At 42.7% G+C, this 21,222-nt stretch overlaps 1 protein-coding gene across 12 annotated transcripts in view; it reads left to right on the top strand.

Moving 5' to 3' along the window:
- The first annotated feature begins 274 nt into the window (after positions 1-274).
- The window catches only part of LOC121596256, a 55,962-nt gene continuing 35,014 nt past the window's right edge, over positions 275-21,222 (top strand). For 2 of the 12 annotated variants that reach the window (XM_041921029.1, XM_041921028.1), the window contains exons 1-2: positions 275-649; positions 1,768-2,007. The gene's annotated coding sequence lies outside the window, so the exon portion shown is untranslated. The remainder of the gene's footprint in view (positions 650-1,767; positions 2,008-21,222) is intronic. The other 10 variants (XM_041921038.1, XM_041921034.1, XM_041921037.1 and 7 more) reach the window with 10 other exon arrangements.

Genomic DNA, 21,222 nt, shown 5'->3' with positions numbered 1-21,222 from the left:
GGAATTGTTGGCCCTTCGAGCCGGATCGGATGTTCGTGGAATGGATACCGCTCGCGATACATTTGTTGCGTGGAAAATGGTCGAGGAAAAAGCGCCACAATCTCACAGCTGTGAGCTCCACTGGCACTCGGATGAACGCAGCAAACGTCACTCACGCTCACCAGAGAGAGTTAAACCATCCGCGTGAGTTCTGGCTCATCTTCTCTGGAGCTGGTTGGGTACCTTTTATTTTGCGCGCGCCTGGCTGCATCGTCGTTGTCGTTGTCCTGGTTCTCGTCTCCGGCGGAGCATCGCATCTCGGTTCATCTCGCGAGCAGCTGTGCGCTGTGCAAAGGTTTCGTGGCGCGACCAGCAACGCCGGCCAGTCCTATCGGAACCGTCGAGCGAGCCTGGCACGGTAAGCAAGCGTACGTGTGCAAGCCGCCGCAGCACCATCAGCTGGAGCAGGTTGCCGTACTACCGTTCGTGTGCGTGGTTGGATGTACCCCTGAGTGTGTGTGTGTGTGTTTGTGTATTGAAGTGTCTAGTGGACCTGCGACATTGCTTCCTTGATTGGAGTGGTCAGGATCGGGTGCAGTTCGAGCAAGGGTTACATTTTAAACTATTTCTGTGAATCCGAATTCCTATAAATTCTCCACAGGACTACAAGGTAACTATTGCCATAACTCACCGTAAAAGTGTATCGTAGTGCAAAGAGCGTCATGCTTTTGGTGGAGTGAATTTTTAAATTTCTACTACTACGACCAGTGCTACGATCGATTGCAACGATAATTCCCTTTATGGGATGAAATGTGATTGTTTGTCGTGTGTGCATATGGTAGCTAAGCCACATTCCTTGTGTCTGGTTGTATAGGGCAAAAGAGAATACGCTTTAAGGTTACCATTTTCCATCCGTGTCGTGCGATGAAGCTGTGTTGAAATATGTGCTCCCAACGATTTCTGTCACAGCATTACAATGGAATGAAAACGATTGAATGTGTAAATTTCCAAGTGCATTTATCTTTCCGTGACCAGATTGTGTTAACACTGCAGCAAAGTGCATCTTCGGTGGTATATGTGCGTGTATTTGAGTTTGTTTCTGACCTACCAGTGTACCAGCCCACCCACCGAGAAAGTGTTGGCCATCGTAAAATCAGTCGTGTGTTCGTAATAAATCACCAACGTTTGGAACGAAAAAAAAACGCATAAAGTAAACACCCGCGCTCACCTCCTATTTCCTTAGGTGGAAAGTGTTTAAAAATTGTATCGCCTTCGGTTGGGGGATTTGTTTTTTTACAGCGGCAGTAAATTAAAGTGCGTTTTGTCCCGTGCTTATTCCAGTTCCCATAGCATGAAATCAATAAAGTCGAAACAGCGCATTGAAATGCAGGGGACAGGCCTGCCCTGCTGACTTCCCACCTAAAATCGATCAAAAGGGCAAGGGGGAGCTTGCTTTTGTTTTAATGTTCTATCCGGTCGTCTGAAGTGGTCGTAAAATATTCTGTCCAGTAAATATTTACCACCCCTTCCCCCCCTGGCGGCAGGCCGGTTGGATGCGTGTGGGTGAGAAAGCATGCGAATGAGGCAAATGGTTGAAAAAACAACGATACAAAAAATGAAAGAGTAAATGTAGAAAATTGTTAGTGTCTTTTTCAGACTGTTATTTTTGCTTTGAAGTCATCCTGTAAGTGAGGATTGAGGAATGAGTGTGTGTTTCTTTTTTTTTCTTGTGCTATAAAAATAATGTGTCAAGGCATCCTAAATAAAAATCCATTTCTACTCCTAAAGAAAGCAGGTACGCAGCAGTGCTAGTGTTGTGTTGAAATTGGATCAAATATTTTACAGAAACGGTTTGACGGGTTCAATATCCGGGTGAAAATAGTCAAATCTCGAACGTGCGTCGTCTTCGTAGTGAACTCACGTAAGAAAGTTGCCAAAAAAAGAGAGAAAAAAAACGAGCCGACGAAACTCTATAACCTGGAAGAAGCGGCACCAGCAGCAGCACGACATTTCGGAACGCTCAAAAAGGTAAATTATCTATTGTAAGGTGGCGGTAGCGAAAGTGAGGACTTTTGGGCGGTGGCGAAGAGCAAGTAAAGGCTGTGAGCAGAATTTTAATGTCCGGTGCACGGCTGATGAGCTGATTCTACCCACCCATCCATCTTAGTCTCATTTCAACCTATCGACGGCTGGCAAACGTGACTGACTGCGAAGAAGGTTTTTACTTTTCGTTGGGTAGTAAATATACTGCTCCACAGCACGGCTGATTGATCGGAGTTGAGGTGCTGATGGAGGAACGGCCGGAAGTTTGGTACCGTTTTGTGATCATTTAATTACTTTCGCTTTCGGTTTCGAGAGCAAGGCCAAGTCACTGGCTCGACAAACCCATAAAATGGCAAGCCTGTCAAAAGATCAAACTGTGACGAGAGTGAATACAAAACCACTGGATACTGTACGAGTAAGCATTTAATTGGGAGGTGCAATGATATTGGTTTTGTTCATTTGTTTTTCTTTAATTAGTGTGTAGAGGAGCATAAAATTAATTGTAATTAAGCACCGCGGGCAGATTATTGAGTGTATTAAGTGGAACGTGCTCTGAAAGCAAGAATACTAAACTGGCTCATGTTGGATTCAATACACCACTCTTATTTTAACAAAATGGTGATGTTTTTTATGCAATTTCAATGAAAACGGTTCGCAGCATGATTCATTGGAATTAGAAAGCCTTATGGCTTCAAGGATTTATAAATGAAATTATTAATTAAGCTTATTGAATGTAATTCGTGTTGGTCAAAACTTCTAATTTTGTATTTTCTATGCATACCCACTGCCTTTTGTTCACCAGTAGTATACATTTTCCATCGATTGCACGAAATTGAGATATAAACAATGAGAGAATCTAGTGAACTATACCCTTGATTTCGACCTACAAGTTTCATTCAAATATTGAAAACGTTCACGTGACACACATGGCGTTGAGCAGGCAATCAGTCCTAACAAAAAACATTAAACAAATGTGTTGTTGTTAACCCAAAGTTCAGAAATGCTACAGATTCATCGAAAATTTGAAGCCCTTTTCTCGACAATTGTTTTTAAATTCAATAGCTCATGCTTGATGGATAGTGTTTTCAGCGAAAGCCCATCGTTGCAATTAAAAATGTAAATCAACTGGAATGGCCATCCTGGCGAATTTGTTAAATTTTCAGAAATAACAAGAAGCGTTAGGTAAACAAAGAACCCTTAAAATTGAGTTAACTTCAATTTCTCCTAATGAATTCATCAAAAAAAATCATAGAAGCATGGAGATATTTTTTAGGATCTAACTGAAAATTTCAAAATCTTTAAAATTTGGCATAAACCCTTGTAGGCTGTTTACCGTCATGTGTCGTTTTTTATTTACAAAAACGAAGCTTTAAACTCCACACAACTCCACAACCGAAACATAATGATTGCAAATGTAAATAACCAACCCACCCGAATCGATCCCTTCACTATGGAAGCCATCAAAGAATGGTTATCAAAAGGCAACCAACCAAACGATTTCCCTGCAGTGCACTCCGTGCGTATGGGACGGTTCCTCGAAAGGACACCGTCACCTCCACACATTTGTCGGGCAGCTTCTAATTCAACTCAAACAACACCTCCCAACCAACGCTGGAACGTTCCACGTTGCTCTCGCCCGGTTCCATCGAAAGGGAAAGTAAGTTTGTCCTTTCCATCGTTCGCCTGGTAGCGCCCGTGAATGAGTTGATGAAAGCCGTTTGAAGCGAAGAACGGAAAACTGGGAAGGTCCTATGTCAACACGTTTACTGCCGGAGTCAACTGTGTGAGGGGAATGATGCGAAAGCTTGCTTTGCGTTTCCATTCCTTCACGTACCACACTCATTCCCTACTTGGAAGAGCCACAGAACGCAAGCGTGTGTGTATGTGTGTGTGTGAGTACTGCGGTTAGAACATACTTCATCAATATTTAAATGTTGTACTCAACATTCTGTGCTTTTGCATACGTTCGCCGCACCGGTGTGTACACAACCGACATAGTGGGCCGGTGATAAGCAATACTGTGTCAATGCTGCAATAACAAGCTTAGGTAAAGAGGGAGGGGTATTTTTCGCCCCTGCCCTACACCATGGTAAACAGACAGTGGGGAAAAAGCACTTCTCACTCGCCGTACCTATGCAAACTTCCGAGCCACAGAGGGATTTTCATGTGCGGTACGTACACCCTTTTCGTATAAACATATCATCTTATCATTGGCAAGTGTACGCTCCTTTTTGTACATCATCCCTAACGAGCGCTCCGTCGAAGCAAGATTCTATGGGGAGCAAAATGGTTCGTTTCATCTTCCTAACATGTCGATATGCATCACAGGATTAGTCATAATAACAACAAAAAATGTATCAAAGAAAGAGCTTTTGTTGGCAATAATTTAAAGCTTCACCCGGCCCTTTTAGCGCGTGTATACTTTGCGGCGTACAAAAGCCAGAGACGTGTACTGGGCTAATATTGCTGTCCTCTCGTGACTCATCCCGATATGGGGGGGGGGGTCCTTTTCATCCGAAAGGTAAACACATAAAGCAGCTTATGCTACCATTTGCCTTAGCTGTATGGGTTTTCAAACGGGGAAAAAGTGGCCAAATAAAATGTGTGGCCCATGTTTGATTAATGAATTTGCCTGTGAGAAGCACCGCAAAGCCGCACGGTTCGCCTTAAAATGTCCTTGGTGGAGCGGCTGTTTCATCGGAATATCCGGGAAATAAAGCGAAAGCGCAACCTGCTAGATATGCAAACGCAAAAGAAGCGATAAAAGCAACGTTCCTTTTTGTCTCGGATGGTTCATCGCGGTTATTATCGCATCTACTGCGCCTAGCAAAAGGATCTTGCGAGAAGCTTACAATTCCTTCCCTGCTGCCTTTCGTTTAGCATGGTGAATGATGGTAATGGAAATCAAAAAAATAATCATCCCTTCTATTCCCTTCCTTCCGTTGCGCCAGGCCGATTGGATGGAGGGGACCGACAAGTTGTTCGAAAATTTGTTTACGACACGATGGGTTTCTGATTTGTTGACGTTTCTACGGTTTCTATCGGGAAGATTGGAGCGCAAATCTAGCGATTCGTTAGCGGGCAGAGTTCGAGTAGACAGAATTCAAGAGGAGGCTTGAGTTTTATGAGTTTTTGCGTTGGTATGGGGTACGCGTACAACGCGTGATTAAAGGTTTGGCAAAGGGATATTACTGCAACACATAAGGACGCAATTCAATCAATACTGTAGAGAAACGGCCTTAGACCTTAAAATAGAATGTTTCAGTTTTAAGCACGATCTTTTAAATCAAAAACAAAAGTTGGTGAAATTCGTTGAATATTGGATTCTTCTTAATTAAAAAATAAAAGAAGCTCTTCTAGTTTCGCTTGGCTTGATGTTGAAATAAGGCATATTTGCAAATATAACTATTAAAACTTACTGAACTGAATTTTTAAGTTTAACAATTTCAAATAAAAAACGTTAGAAAAGCTTGATCACTTTTAAACTAATTAAAATACCTTTTATTACATCTTCATTTTATACTTTTTCCCTAATTAATGCCAGCTATATTTTCAGTAATCTCCTAGTACATACGAACGCACTAAAATTCCCTAAAATCTTCCATTTCGCTCTGGTTTTTCTCTGCCACTGCCCACCCCATTTAAGCACACTAATCAAAGCACATTTCATAGTCGCTAAAACTTTCATCCCAAAGTGTCACTGCATTCATCAATCATGGAGACGAACCGATGATGACGGTACTCGTTGCGACAACGGTACCGCGGTGAGCTACCGGTGCCATCTGCGTGGAGAAAATAGACGAATCCACTCCGTCGCTGGTGCAAAGCGCGGTAGGTTCGCGCGGCCACGAACAGCTCTAGTGCCATTTACAAATAATTAATTTTCATCGCACCGCATTACGCGCACGCCGTTGAGCGTATTTACGCTTGTTGGCGGGTTTTTTGATGCTGCTTGCTGCTTGGGGCACCGCGGACGAGGTGAGAAAATCAGTATTGGAAGGAAAAAGGGGAAGGAATTAGGGCGCAACGGACGAGAATGTTAGCAGGAAAGGTTTTAATTGTGGCGATACAGGTAAGAAAGAAAAAAATAACACAAGCTCATCAGAACAAGAAACGAAAGAAGGTAGCTCACTGCTAACAGATTCATTACCGCTTAGTAGAGCGAGAGGCTAATGTGAATCGTTCTCCCGCGGTCGTATTTTCCTCTGAGAAAACTCGAGAAAAAATGCAGGCAAAGAAAACTCTGCTGTAGTAGCGAAGCCGTACTACGGCAGGTTAAATCGGAATTGCAATCATTGGAGGTGGTAATGCGAGGCAAGAATTTATGAAACGGGGCATCGGGTCGGGTTAGCCGTAAGTAATGGTGCTGGGCATAGTGAAAGCGCAATAGCAAAAACCGGGAACACCCTCGCTTTTGTACGTTTTCCCCGGCTTGGAACCCCTTTTCTCTAATGAAAACGCTGTTCTGCGAATTTATTCCACTCGATTAACGTGGAGAATTTCAATTTCGTCTCGGTTCGGTAGAAAAACACACCTGCCCCTAGCAAATGTGTATGTGCGTGCGGGGTCGTGTTTGTATAACTGTACGCGTAAAGAGCATAAATTGAAGTGCCATTCTTGATTGGATACAGGATTTACAGAGCGCAATAATAAAAAAAAACTGTAACACAATGCCGTTTGCTTCTCCATCAACAGCACGATTAGAATCAGGACGGGAAATTGAAAAACTTTGGGCAGCTGTAATTAATAATAAATTTGTGTGTTCACATTCACATGCTCAGAAGCTTTTTGTTTTTTTTTTCAAACAATAACTAAATGATTTTAAACTTTTGTAAGCATAAAAAATCGATCTCGCTGCGGCATTTTCCTTCCAAGAGAGTACACTTCACACACAAAAAATATGCGACGTTTTGGTTTCGCAAGTGACAGCTTTTATTAGCACCAAAGGCTTAACTTTACACTTTAAAATGCTTTCGTGTGTGCGTTTGTGTTTGTGCACCAGTGGCTCTACGCTCTGCAGCGCCCTGGGACCAATGCTTTTACTTTAACGTAGTCCTTGACCCTTTTTTCGGGCTGAGTTCTCCTTCTTCTTCCACGCCGAGTTCAAACGCCACCGCTTCATTACAATTCCCCAAACTGCTGCTCGTTCTACTCGCACGGAATGTGTCCCTTCGAGTCCCGTGCCTTGCAATTAGGGCACCGAGGGCGTGATTTTATGCACCGAACCATTCCATGCCTTCCAGCATGTACTACGGCAGCAAGGGGTTGGATGAACTGTTTTTGTGGAAGGTGTCCAAAATGTTTACCAAACGGTTATCACCGCACCACTTGTCTGGGTAGGGAAAGTTTGGCAAGCTCAACTTTTGCCACCCGTTCCAGCATCAAACGAATTGAGTTTTGGAAGGTGTGCATGGTGTCCGATGAGTTTGAGGGAATGCTGGGTGAGAAGTTTGTTTTATTGACTGCTTGCTTGACAATGGTTGTTGGAGCTGTTGGAGGGGAGGATTTACAAAATGTTTACAGTGGATTAACGTTTTCAACGAGACCTTTTTAATATAAATGGTAAAAGATAAACATTCTACCTGCAATTTTGAATACCAAATTCAGTCCTTCCGATCCATCCATTTAACGACAGAGTTTAAATGGAGCAATTTGACCAACGAAAAATTATTGTTTTGATTGAAAACATAAAACTTGTTAAACTTGATGCCTTTGCATTTTGCAGAAACCTTTTACAACTCAAAACTTTCAGTCGAGCATATGGTCAAAAATAAATGAAACTTTTAAAATTTACTTTCTGTTATCAAGTTAATACTTATTGAAATCGAAATCAACCTAAAGATGTAATTCTAATAATTAATATACATAAAACACACTCAAGAATATACACTCACAACATTCAATGCTGAACGTTTTCTCGAATGCGTTTCCACTGTTATGCATATCGTTCCCACCGGTGTACAGAAACAATTCAAACCGCCCCTTAGGGCACGTCCAAATATGCAGTTTACGATGTGCCGCTTATGCTTATGATCATGACGATAATGATGATGATGATGATGATGATGATGATGATGCAGACGACGAGGAAGCAGTGTAAGCCTTCATATTACACAGACACAAACACACAAAAAACTCATAATTCTACGTTCGCATCCCACTCGATTGCCATAAGCGCGCACAGGAGGCGTTGCGCGATCGTGCCAAACACCGATCGATGACCGATCACGACGATAACCGTAAGGGTGTCGCGCAAATTTAATAAACCGTTAAATGCAACCTCCCCAACGCGCCACCCCAAGGTGTAAGGTTAAAGGCGAAAGGTGCATCGCTGCGTTGGCATACCCGAGAGTATGCCGTTTTATTCCGTGATCGAGAGTGATCTCAAACAACGGATCACGAACGGGTTATTCGCCAGCTGCATCATGGCAAGCAAGCCAATTTCGCCGCTTGCCAAATAATTTGATCAAGATTCACCGCTATTGGCTGGGACGGACGTGGAAGGTAATAAAATAAAGCAAGTCTCACCTGCAATGCACCATGGTGCATGGCAGAACAGGTGACCAAAAATCGAATTGGGAAAGGATTTCAATCGCTACAAATACGCCAACGCTTGTGAAAAAGTTTTTTGCCGTGGTTGTAGCTGTCTTCCGGAAGCACACACAAACTTAAACCTCAAACTGCCAGGCTGTCCAGAGCATACGATAAGTCAGTCATTATGGCTACAACAGATCGTATCGGGGCTGCAGCAGCCCGAGCCGAGCAATAAAATTTATATTGGAAACGTGTTTACCAGGGCGCGGACTCAATCGTGCACGGCGTGGTTTAAAAGGTTTTTCATTAAATTTTTCGGTCCATCCATGACCGCGGGAAGACGGTTTTTATATGCGGGCACATATTTTTATGAGCCTCTGAAACGAACCATCGGAGCCATCGGATTTATCCCCGCCGTTCAAACGCGCGTGTTTATTATTGCACCTTGGTAACTGGTTGGCCGGCCCGGTTTGTCTGGACTGCTGGTGCTGTAAACCGAACAACCGTCCCAAAACCGAACTCAAATCTCGTCACTTACCCATCAGCGTGTCGGGGTCAGGATTCGGTGGTGGATTGTACCGTTTTTTGATCTCTCAGTTGCGCTTTTTTCGTTGTTGCTTCGAGTGGCACAACCGTCCGCTTGTTAAGAAGCAATTTAGAAAAGACGCAAAACGGTAGATTGCTCTTCATTATAAATCCAAGCTCATAAGCCTTATATGAGTGTTCCGTTGTTTAAAAACAGTCGCCTCCACCATCCAACCCACTTGCTTATCTCGTCTCGCTTGTTCGGATGTGCGGGAATTTCGAACCTTTCGCCCCTCTTCAGATGACGAGGACGATGATGATGATGGTTTTCATTCGCCGAAATTTGGATTGCCCATCGCTTCACAATATAAAGTTTAACTTGTTTCCGTGGAGAGTGGAGCTGCCCCGAGCGAACGGGCCTGCAAATGGGCGAGTGGCAACGTCAACAAACTTTATAATAATGTTGGGGCATTTACAGAACGGAACGGTCGAATGATATTTACCACCGAATATCTGTGCCTGCTTTCAGGGTTGCCGAAATGTTCACCGCGTACTGTTGGGCCATCGCACGGGAACACATTTCATTTCGAGCGATCGAATCACATAAACTGGTTGTTTTATTGTTCCATATCGTTAAATGTAGCTCAAGTTCAGCGATCCTGTGTTCAATAAAAATACTCCACTCAAGCTTTAATGCCGCCGCGAGACTGGCTTTCGGTGGTCAAGCTGGTAGGATGGATAAATAATATTATTTATTTTGATACTGTAGATGGGACATTATCTCAGTGATGCAAAGAAAGAAGCAGATAAAAAATAATCTCTGGAGAGGGAAACAGAGAAGATACAGTTTATTGCCAAACAAAATAATTAGGAAAATTTGCACAATTTCTGCTAAAACTCTCACCAACAAATGTACAAGAATCAACGTTTACAGAAGTCAATTCCATGTGTCACATGTTTCTTCTTCCTGATGGCAACATACTCGAATACTTCCAGTGAAATGTTTGAGTTATTTAACCGCATGCTGGAGAACATCCGCAGTGCAACACATTCGGGCAGGAAGCTTAATTTGACACAGTGTTTGCGTAAATTTTGCGCAAACAACGCGAGAGGGGAAATTAATTTCCACCAGCAGTGATGAGCCGTGGGTTCATAGAAAGGACTAACTCAAATTTAATTATGACTAACGTCCAACGAGTAACTTATCGGTACTGCGATGTGTCTTTTGTCGAGGAAGAGACACATAGAAGGCTTTTGTAATTAGAGTAGATGGCGGTGGTAGCTACTGTATGACAAAGTTCCGACAGTGATTTTATGAAGACAAGTTTCAGCGCTGAGTCACCGATGGCAAAGAGAGGCGCTCATGTTGTATGGGAAAAATCAATATAATGAGCGTGTACTGCATCGAATAAAACGGATGATGTTAAAGCACCGTAAATCGAAAAATTATTATTACGAAAAACGGTGGAAATAACATTGGTAGCTTGCCTCCTCTTCACTTTCTGTTTATCCCTTTTGTCTGTACATCTTGCAATTGTAACTCTGAATTCGGGTAATGTAAGCGCATTTCAAAATAAAAAAGGTCCACAGGTGTATTCTGGACGCCCATCCGGAACTCGAATGGAAATTGAAAAATGTTGTTTTCACGCCGGCGGCAAGAACCCCCACCGGGCAGGATGAAAGCCGCCCAGTTCGTATGCAAACGACCAGCGGAGCCGCAACACCGAACGGGATGCCCACAGGACGACCGCAGTAGGCATTACCCGATGCCCATCACAGGATTGTTTGCCCTTTTGCTGCAACCATATTCTGCCCATCACCCAATGGGATTGAAGTTCAAAGCTCAAACGGATCTCGTGCATACGTGTGTGTGTGTGCCTGTGTGTGAACTATGAACAGCAGCAATGCTCCGACAGTGAAGAGGGGCGACAACTTCCTGGTTGATTTTATGTAACCCGGGGTTTTTTTTCCAGCTATTCCCATACGTTTGTGTGTGGCCATCCCTTTTTATGTTTAACCCTTTCGATGCGCCTGAATGGAGGCTAACAAAAAGGGCAACAGCGTTCAACGATTGAGCGTACCACCGTACCAGGCCGTGGATAACGGTGAGCAATAGATCTAGCACTTTCCGCCACTGACGGACGTGCAGCAGCATGTTGCGTTTGTAACGCAGTAAAGCTTTTCACGCTCGCAAGGGTTGCTCTTTTTTTGCGCACGTGAGTTTTTTTGTGCGTCTATAATGCATCAGTATGGTAGGACACGTTCCGTGTCATCGAGCACGCTCCATTAGAAAGCTGGCATGGCGCAAGGATGTACGCGCGAAAGATGAACCCTTTTGCGCGTAGGCGCTACAATTTGGGCTTTGGAGGTGGAAATAAAAAGTCTCCGTAAGCTTCATCACAGTGCTTGTTTGGCTCTTGAATGGTAGCTGTAGGCTGCTGGTTGTTTTAACAGTGATGAAATTTGCAACTAGAAACATTACAACACTGCACGTTTAAGCAATATGGTGATGGTATGGCTAGTTGCCACTTCAGCAGATCACTAAGATCTACTAGTACCTTTGTTTTAGACCTTGGTGAGTGGGAAATCGTTCTGATGTGAATTTAATACTAATTTAAAAGCCTAGCTTTAATTTATACTTTTAAGTTGTAGTATACTTCACAGTTATATCATAAGAATATTATTCATGTTGATTAGCGGCTTTATAACCAGAGAACGAGAAGGAAAAAATAAAATTAAACCAACCCAAAAAACAGCTTCCACTCGATGCTTTAAAACGAATAAAGCCCCGTTCGGAGAGAGAAGATAAAAATAGGAGTTCTGAAAATGAAGATTAATAAAGAACTTAGGATGGAAGGATCAGAGGAAAGGACTTTAACTTGAATTTTGATAAAAAGGACTTTTGTGTGATTAAATTTTCCGTGATAATGCCGTCTAAACCGGTCTCATGGTACAGTCGTCAACACGTACGACTTAACAACATGCCCGTCATGGGTGCAAGCCCCAAATAGAGCGTGCCGCCATACGAAGGACTGACTATCCTGCTATGGGGGATAATCCATAAGTCACTGAAAGCCAACCTTACAATTGGTATAGGCAGGCCTTGACCGACAACGGTTGTTGAGCCAAAGAAGAAGAAGAAGAAGCTAGAAAGAAAAACAAACCACTAGATACAATATATCCATGGTATTCGTTTTTAAGACCATGTTAATTCAACCTGTACACATTGTAGTACACTTGAAGATGTGTTTAATACGTGTCGTTTTTTACGAGACAAAGAACACTCCTTTAAACACCCCAGCGCCGGAAACACTTACTGCAAAACCAGCACCTTCTCGCATGAGGCACGCTCGCACCGGGGAAAACATCTTGATTATGTCCGTTTTTTACGCTCCTTGTGAAGCAATCCAAGGTAATCGACATGCTCCACATCGAATGAAACAATGTTATCTTCAACCGTAAATCCTTTCGATGTGTACCAACGCATTCACACCTCCAACCTTGCCCCCTCGACCCCCTACAGAACAGCATAGAGCTGTTATCAGATCGATAAAGCGGGCTAGGTTGCCGCTGGATGGATAAAACCTAGACGAAGCTTTGAACCGTGCCAGCATTGCAGTTTGAATTGGATCATTAAACGGATAATTTCCTCAATAGTTGTTGAAGCGTGTAGTTTCCGTTTTTTTACGATTGTATTTAGACTGGTATGGGTGTATGAGTGTGAGTGTTTTAGCTTTGGCTGCTGTTTTCTTCCTTTTTCGTTTCCCTATGTGCGGGTGCTTAATCCCCTGCAGCCGAAGCACCAGTAGAGTAAACCTGAGTAGCTAGGATTTCATCAGCACACTGCAGGGTAGACCTGTTGGAGCAGAGCTTTTTGTTCCGTTCGGTCCATTCTCTCGATAAGTGGCATCATAAAAAGTGAAATCAGGTTGTGCTGCTCTGCTTTCGGTTCTGCACGATCCCAGAGTGCCAGTCCGTGCTGACTGACATAATTGCTGCTTCGATTAAGTTAAATAGCATGTGAATGGGTCGCCATTTATCTTTTGCTGGTAGAGGAAGGTGTAGAATATTGAAGCAGTATTTAATACAGGACAAGAACCGGACAAGCAGAGCTTCTAAGAGGGATGCTTTAGAAGCGAATGAGCACCTTGTTTTGAATTTCATTCCTGTCACAAATATATTTTAATGGGAAGAAAATATGTTCAGCCCGTTAGCATGATTGACATTCTAAAAATCTCGAGACACTTCCGTCCTTCTTGCTTTCTCTCTCTCTCTCTCTCTCTCTCTCTCTCTCTCTCTCTCTCCCTCTCTCTCTCTCTCTCTCTCTCTCTCTCTTTCTCTTCACCAAACGCAAGCATAAAAGCCGCTGCAAATAATGGAACAAAAGTACCACCTCGCCTCCGGTTCGGTTCGTGCATTCACTGGCGTCAGCATCGCGGAAAAGCGCAATAACGATAACCCCCGTGCATGCTCGTTCACACATCCTCCCGGGAAGTGAAGGCATGCCTTCCTGCCAGCTAACTGCAACTGCAGCCAGCACTTTTTGCACACGATCTTGGTGACATTCGCTCGGTTTGCTGCTTTCTCACCTGGGGTAGGATTTGCGAAACGCAGTGAAAGATATTTCCGGCTAACAATTTTCACCTGTGCATTGTGCCCGGATCGCTCGCAATCGTTGCATTCCATGGTGGGTCTTGTGCTTTCGCAGTGCTTCCTTTCCTTTGTGCTGCGCTTCTGTTTCCTGATGCTATTGGTTTGTCGTTCTATAATTCAAAAGCATCGCTGCTGTATTGTGTTTCCCTTTTATACAACAAGGAAAAAAGTTATTTATTGAGAGTAAATAAAATAGCAATCGAGTTGTGTTTAACCCACAATGGAATAATAATTTTATGGAATATTATGGAGAGTTTTTTTTTTATTATTAATTTATTTGCTATTGAGTTAGCCAATTGTACCATAACTCGTTCAACTGAGCGTCCGTCAAGACATTACGAAGAGTATGAACATCAGCACAACAGCTGCATTCTTTCTTTTGGGGAGCAATTTTTCCCGCTGATAAAGCAATACCAATTCCTTTCAATGCATTCCAAACCAGCTTCAGGAGAATGCAAAAAAACACAACTCAAGTGCAAATCATCGTCCTACTGGTACATTGCTTCGAAAGTGCAAATGGTTTGTTCAATCCGCTAGCCCGACTCGTGTGCCGTTCGATTGGCAGTTTGGCACAAAATGAAACCCGCACGGGAAGCCAGCTTTTAATGAAATTACACGGAATAGGTTTCATTAAACGCTTGTTAAGTGTTGCCTGTGCTCGGTTTTTACGACCATGTTGCCGGACGCAGTGCGCCTGCATGCAGCCTGCGTGCGAAATGGCATAGTCCAGTTTAAGAACCTTTTCACAAATTAACAAGTTACACCTCCTGGTTTGGTTAATGTTGCAGGCTGGCGATGGTTAAAGTTCTCCGCTTCTCTACTCTCTACTCGCTTCTCTCTACTCTACTAAAGTGACCGTTCCGAGACATACATTGTTCGCTTTTTTATGCACTTTTCTTTCTTGGTACCATGGCCGAAAGAAGAGCCATTAAGCCAAATAGGAGTGGTATAGAAGGGTAGGCGCTTAATTTAGCGAGGTCACTTCATTTCGGCGGGCAGTATATCATCAATCGACGCCACTTGAGGGAATTAAAATGGATCAAATATATGCTGTTGGGCAACGCATGCATTTTTCCCTCATCCCCTTTGGTGCGCGATGCTCTTTAATGATCCTTAGTACGAGGACTGATTGAGTCGGTGATAAATTGTGCGATTAATTGCACACCTGGGGCGGGGATGGTTCGCTTTTGTCGTTGCCAAAAACGGGCGATACAATCAGACATGCAATGAAGTGAAATAAAAGCTTCAGGGCTATCAAAATGTCACAAAAATATCATACGCAGATTGGGCAATCTTATTATCTTATTGGTAGCACTTGATTGCACATGATTGGGATGTTTCTTTTTGTATTATCTTTCCAACAAAGGGTAAACTTAAAGTGTGCTACTTAAAAATAAAATATATTAATTATACCCATATAATTTTATGAATGAATATGTTCAATATTCCTAGAAAAATGTTACAAAAATTTCATAAATGCAAGGAAAAAATGTTTCACTAGTCGCTTCCAGCGAAAGGTCGTCTTCCGATGGTTAAGTAAATAATTAAAATTCACCAAAGCATCCACCATTCCATGCGCTCAATCCAACGAAATCAATTACATCCATCACAGCGTTAATCGCATTTAACCTTCTGCCATGCCGTATCGCTGTCTGCTGCCCAATCTTTTCGACCGTTGCCGGACGGCAAATGCCTATTTCAATACCCTGGCCACGTGCACGTGTGCTTCAATACCCACCCACATACACACCGCCATCAAGATCAACGAATCTTATCGGTCGTCCGGATGATTGGAATCCAAAATCCGACCACGAATACCAATATTTATTTGTTTTTCCCGCACATTTGCCTGTGCCACTGTTCCCGTCCCCTCAAGCCTGGAGCTCAATCCCCGTAACGTCTCATTAAGCTCCGATGCGGCTTTTCTTTTATCTTCGTTAAGGTTTTTATTGTTAAGCTTCGTGACCAGCGGTCGGGCAGTAAACGCGGCCGTACGCGGAAGCCTCCGATCGGTAATAACTTCATTAGCGCAAAATTTGTTTTTTTTTTTTTTGGTAAACTTCTGCCCACGGCTCACGGCAGGATATGGAAACAAAACCTCATGAACTAATTAAAACTGCCTGGCCGAATTGCCCTCATGGTTTGCCTGATTGCCAGTAGGTGGTCGGAGTTTTGGTTTTATCGAGGCGAATTTTATTCACACTTTATTGCTTTGGTCAGTCCATTTATGGAGATAGGGAAGTTTGGGCAGAAAAGAGAAGATAAAATCAGGAAGCGAAAATGTGGTTATTTATGGGATATTGTATAACATCGACAAATTATCAGTCATCGTCCTTGATGCTAAACTTTGTTTTAATAATTCGTATTAAAATGAATTTTTTATTCTCGAAAAAAAGTTTGGACACCAGGAGAAGAAGAGAATATGAAATGTTGAAGCAATTGTTAATAATTTGTTGCATTTTCTCTTGAGCTTTCGTTTTCCAAGCGAAACCACAGCTACCTTCTATTATTGCAGGACGCTTTCGCTCTTGACGCTTGGTCAGCAACACTTGTGCACTCCTTACTTTGCGGAAAGTTTTTTTTCCTGTTTCCGGTTCACGCCACAAATTGAGATCGGATTTTTTTTTCGCTTTTCATTCAAACCATTCATAAACCTCGCCATTGCCGGGGCAGGTCCGAGGTAGCGAAGGTGATTGAATGAATGTTTGAAACATTCATGCCAAAGTTTCCACATTGCATGAAAGCAGATGCTCGTGTCGCGGTTCGCAGCATTTCCGCGCTACCGGGGCAGTTTGATGCGGCTGTAGCTCAAGTTGGTATCGCCGTTGTAACAACTTCTTTCTTGTACCGTCGACCTCATTCTGGTTGAGTACCGGCGACGTCGCTTTACGTAAGCCTCAAAAGTGTCGATTTTGGCGCATCAGTCCCGGAAGTAATAAGAATGGAGATTAGTGCGAAAAAATTCAATTTACCCACGGTTGGGCTGAGGGCGCGATGAGAGTTCGCTTTAAGGCGAGGGTCGCTTTTAGGGGTTTCCTTTTCATAATCGGAAAAATTTTGCACGCACACAAAAAGTACCCTGAAAAAAAAAATTAACACAAACAACAATGTCGAAAGCAGAGTTCAGCTTTCGCAGGAAACCGCAAACCAGCCAGCTTTAAGGAGGATCGAATGGACTCAGTCGAGGGGAAGTGAAGTTGTTAAAGTTTTAATGGTACATGAAAAAGTTTCGCCAAAGATTGAGATTAAGATAGCAAAGCGGAAGCCCGCAAATTAATGTCAAGATGAGTGGCCCGTTTCATACCGGGTCAGGTTCCTGTTGGGGGCGGGATAGAATGTTTGGGCGCATTTTTTGTGTGTTTCCAATAGCCAGCCTGTAGCAAGTTCCTTAGAAGTATTCAGTTTTGTAATTTGAGATTGAGAGTGGTTTAATTCAAAGGGGAGGTATTTACATTAAAAAAAGGATATTGTAAGGATGTTATTAAAAGCGACTGTTGAACTTTGTTAATCTAAGGCAAACGGGGTACAATTTACGATATTATGACACTTCTGGAAGGAAAAATTTATTCCTATTAGTAAATCAATTCCTACCACTAATTAAATTCGAAGAAATACAATTTAAACCAAGAAACAAACAGCTAAATCATCAAATTTCCGTCACGTTTTGTTAACTTTGTATAGATTATCCCAGTATTCCTAGCTATCTATTGCTCCGGATGCACTGTCTCCACAAAGCTTCGTGTCCCGTTTCCTTCAAAACTAATTACAAACTATTCAATCACCGATACAAAACTGTAATTGATCGTTTATAAAACTGTAATTAAACTTTAGCTCCCATTTCCGACCCGCTCTGGAACGGCCCGTGGAGCGCAATCGATTCCGATAAAGATTATATTTTTGCCGAGCGAGCCATCAGACCGGTCTGATCCATCGCTTGTCCTTCGGGCGCATCGGGTTAGCGATTATCCCCGGCCCAGGCCTGATGGGAGAACGATATGCGCAAGAACCGATTAGTGGTAATTAGTTTTTGAGAAACTAGTTGACAAACTATAAAAGCTGAAGATGGCCGTTTCGGTAGGATAGGAACTCCAAAGAACTTAATGGCAAACCGTTGAGTTGACTGTCATCGGAGTGTGAGTCATTTTTCATCCTTCTATAGATAGGTGGCAGTGAAAACTTTGTCCTATCCTTTGACGCTAGTAATTATCGCATCAAATTAGCGTAAAGAACGATATCAATATGGTGAAAATTGACTTACGAGGCAAAGTTTTACGGCGTGTTGATTGGATTAGTCAGCTGAGAAGAATTTTTTTAGCAACAGTGCTATAATTAAAAATGGTAAAGCCTTACAAAATGTTTGAATGATGAAAAGGTCCTCCTTTATTTTCCATCGTATAACTCTTTAACAATTCATAGAACATGATAAATAAATCTAATCAAATGCAGAACCGAAACCCTTCTCCATCCTGATGCTTTGCTACGCGAAACAAAAGACATTATGCTGCGTTTCCCTTTTTTTTATTTAACTCATTCCTAATCCAACCCAATCTGCGGGATAATTTCACATGAATCCTTGCGAAGCGAAACAGAAAACCGTTCTTGGCCACCATTAACCTCCCACATCGATTCAGCACGCTCTGCAGGAAGCGTATGATATGAGTCGTGTTCAGCCATCCTTTCAATTTTTGCATTTTTATACCACCGTAAGTGCACACATTTTGTGGAGCAGTTTCTGCAGGAGCTACCGAGCTCCCGAGTGCTGATTCTCGGAAGGGTGAATCATTTTTATGACCCTCTTCCCAGCCTCTTTAGTTGCGAAATTATGGTGAGCGTTTTCGGTCGCGTTTTCCCTTTCACGGCACCGACTTAATGTGAAAGCAGGCATTGTGTCAACGGGCTGAGCGGGCTCTGCTCATGGCAATGTTGACCTTCCTTCTTCTGTGGCAGGACGGAAAGAAAACAAAACGGTTACACCACACGCCACACCACAAAGGCACTGGGTGAAAGATGCCCAACCATTGAGACGGCAGACGTTTTTGTCATTTTTCCCCCGCGACTGCCCCATGTTCGGGCATCGTTAGACGGGGTTTGCTGTCGTAGGATTATACGACGACAACTGTGATTTAATGTGGTGAAAAATTATAATACATGAGAACTGTCGAATGTGTCGTGTGTCGGCAGCTTTTACGACATGCTGCCATTGCTCTCCCAAGAGCATTTAGAGGCAGCCCAAAAGGGTGGAGGAAAGGCTCTCCTGTTGCTCCGGATGGCATCACTAATATGGCCGCGCAAGCAAACCCCCGAAAGTGCCCTTTTTACGACCCCCAACCGTACCGGATCATTTTCTGCCAAGCTCAGCGAAAATGTGTCTGTGTCGCTGCACTCTGCGAATCGTGAAATGATTTTTCATATTTTCCCTTCAGGAATTGCATTTTTCCATTACATGGAGTGAGCTTACGCTGCGGGGGGGGGGAAAGATTATAACAAAGAAAGGACAAAAAAACGCTCCGTTCACGAGAGAAAAGTCTGCCACGTCGTTCCAAAAAAGTGATTTGCTACGGGAACCACCATAATGCTTTCATTATTGCGCTGGGAATGTTTTTCCTTTTCCCGACCTTCTTAAGAGCAATCTCACACTCGATAGAAAAAAGCAGCAGGAGCACACTTTCGTGCAGCGCACCGGAGTGGCTCGAAGCGGAGGCTCAATACCGCAGAAAGTTATGTCATTAATAAATCAAACCCGGAGACAATCTTCCACCTGGGGGACGTGCCTCGCTAAAGAATTAAGCCGTGCCCTCTTGTGCCTTCTAGTGCTATTCTTACCAACTGAGCCAGCCCTGACGGCGTGTGTAAAGTGAATTCGTTTCACCTGCTCGCGTACAACTAGCACCTTACCACGGCGCGGTGCGATGTGTGGAACGATATAAGACTATTCAATTAAGCTCTCGACGCTGGGAATCCTACTGAACGATCCTAGACGACGCGAGGACGCGATTCGTACACGGTACTGTAGGCAGCCGCAAACAAATTGAGGTGGAAAGTGTACGAGACGGCACCGTAAGTGGTAGATGAATTGAAGTGAAACGTAAAGCTCGGTGCTTGAACTATCTTAATTTATTTCACCTTTTTTTTCGCGTCAACCATGCGATGCTGTTGAGATGCCTGGTTCGTGAGCATAAAGCGGCTTAATTTGGGTGAGGTGTGCTAGTGGTAGTTGGAAACAACGAACTTCTTGCTCGGTGATGAAATCCTTTTCCGCGCAATGGTTGCAGCGTTCGCTTGACACAAGTGATTCCCTTGCACGAACGGATATTTAAGACAGCAGCTTTGCATGTTAAATAACACCTGAGCTTAGGGATGATGTTGTCGGAGGAAAGATAGATAGTTTTCCGTGCATCGGATGTAGTATCTTGTAGGAGATGCTTTTAACACTCTATCTCAAACAAATTGATTACATTTTGGGAAGGTAAAGTTTGCGATGAAATGCGGAAAATGTTTAAAATATTATTTTAAATGATATTTCCCAAAAGAAGGCTTCTTTTATTCTGCTTATATCTTGAAAATTGTGGTTTATTTTCCTTCGGTAAACTAGGTATATTTTAGATACATCTGAACGAAAAATTGAGATCGAATGTAATACCAGTATGATAAAATGAAGCAAACCCCAAAAAGTTGCTGGTAAATATCACATATCTGACACAGAGAGTTGCCAACAGAAGTCATCCTTCAAAACATTTCAACACTTCAATTATTTCAAGATGAATATCAACATATCTGGTCTCTGTTCAGTAATATAATATTTAATAAAACTTCTTCTGTTCGAACTTTCAAGTCATTTGATGTTACAAATTATTTATTCCTTATTATGACATCTTTTTTGACGACGCTAATTATGAGTTTAATGAAACTGAAAAAAAAAGTATGGTTAACCTGGTGGGTTCACAGATAAATTGGACATGGTTGTTGATGGGAAATTATAGAAAAATGAGACCTCAGTGACTGACACATCGATAACTGACGACTATCCCATCGTAATAAGTGATGGAAACGGTTAAACGGTAGTACGCAACTAGGTATGGAAAACTTCAATTTCTTATTACTTTCTTCTGGAAAATCAAGAAACGACACTTGAAGACACCAAGTTAATTGTGTAATTTTTCCTTAAAATGAATGAATTTCACTCCTTTTGAAACATTTATATCATTCAAACATAATAAGCTCATTACATTAATCAACCATTTATCACCGTTCCTTGACTGTGTCTGTCAACACTGTGGCCTACTTCTACGGAACTTAATTAATCCTTTTCCTTGCAAGCGCTGTTTGTAATCCGCACACTCAACGTCAGCTTATGTCTACTACATTTTTTAAAACGGCCACATTCAAGAATAAATTTACACTACCGATCCTGAAACTGGTTGACAGTAGACAGACAGAAAAAAGAGCGAACTAAAACTTCTACATGCATTAACGGCTGAATTACTATTC

This window comes from Anopheles merus, chromosome 3R (genome assembly GCF_017562075.2).
Source record: "Anopheles merus strain MAF chromosome 3R, AmerM5.1, whole genome shotgun sequence".
Classification (NCBI taxonomy): Eukaryota; Metazoa; Arthropoda; class Insecta; order Diptera; family Culicidae; genus Anopheles; species Anopheles merus.
Note: the sequence above shows the minus strand (reverse complement) of the source record. Positions and strands in the feature narration are given on the sequence as shown.